Raw genomic sequence first — 1,149 nt, 5'->3', positions numbered from 1 at the left:
ATAGAGAGAGAGAGATAGATAGATAGATAGATAGATAGATAGATAGATAGATAGATATACATATATGTATGTATATATCATACTTTAACTTTCTGTCTTCTCCCCCCCTCTCTCTCTCTCACATACACTCACATTACAATCTGTGCGTGTGAATCCTTGTGTGCTTGGCTATACTGGACTGGAAATATTTACCTTGATATGAAATCCACTATATATACGTGTATGATGTATAAATGTATATACGTATATGCATATATAAGTGTGTAAATATATATACACGCACTTCCAGATGTATACGTATTGGTATGTATATTTGTGTTTGTGTGAGAGAGAGTGTACGTGTGCGTGTGTGCGTATGTATGATGGGCCGATATAGATACATACACACACGTATGCTTACTAATATCTGCGCATACTCTTACACACAGGTATATATGGCTTTATGTGAATGTGCATATATCTACATTTCGATTTGTGCTCACATTCACTGATACAAGGACAAATACACAATCATACAGGCACACGCAATAAAACACGTTTTAGAAAATCTTTTCGATTTCATTGAAGACTCAGGTATTGCCTCACGTGCAGATATTGATTAGATATAGACGTTCACTATACACTGGCATTGTCAGAAAATATGTATATACATAAATATATATACATTTATGTATATATACACATGTGTACGTATGCATATAGATACATATACATAAACAACTATTTTGTTACTCACATACATATGATATACACATATTTCTATATGCATCTCACATTCCATCTATCTATCTATCTATCTATCTATCTATCTATGTATCTATCTATCTACCTATCTATCTGTCTATCTACATACATACATGCATATACATACCACACCAATACCCTCGCATCACACTACAACTGACCAAGTGCTTTCTCCCTTCCCCATTTTCACACTACATACGTCAAGATCACCAGCATTCTATCTCCCACACACAGTCCCTCGTTCTTCGATCACCGTTTGTTATCTCCCCCTTTTCTTAGCTCTCCTGAAAAAAGAATTTCTAACTTCCGATCAGCCATTGTTATGATCAGCCATTATTATGATTGACCGTTGACTGGACACTATTCAATTTTTTTTCTCCGTGTTTTTCTCCTTGTCTCCGTATT

Source organism: Octopus bimaculoides, chromosome 25 (genome assembly GCF_001194135.2).
Source record: "Octopus bimaculoides isolate UCB-OBI-ISO-001 chromosome 25, ASM119413v2, whole genome shotgun sequence".
NCBI lineage: Eukaryota > Metazoa > Mollusca > Cephalopoda > Octopoda > Octopodidae > Octopus > Octopus bimaculoides.
The sequence above is the reverse complement of the archived record's forward strand: the minus strand, read 5'-3'. Positions refer to the sequence as shown.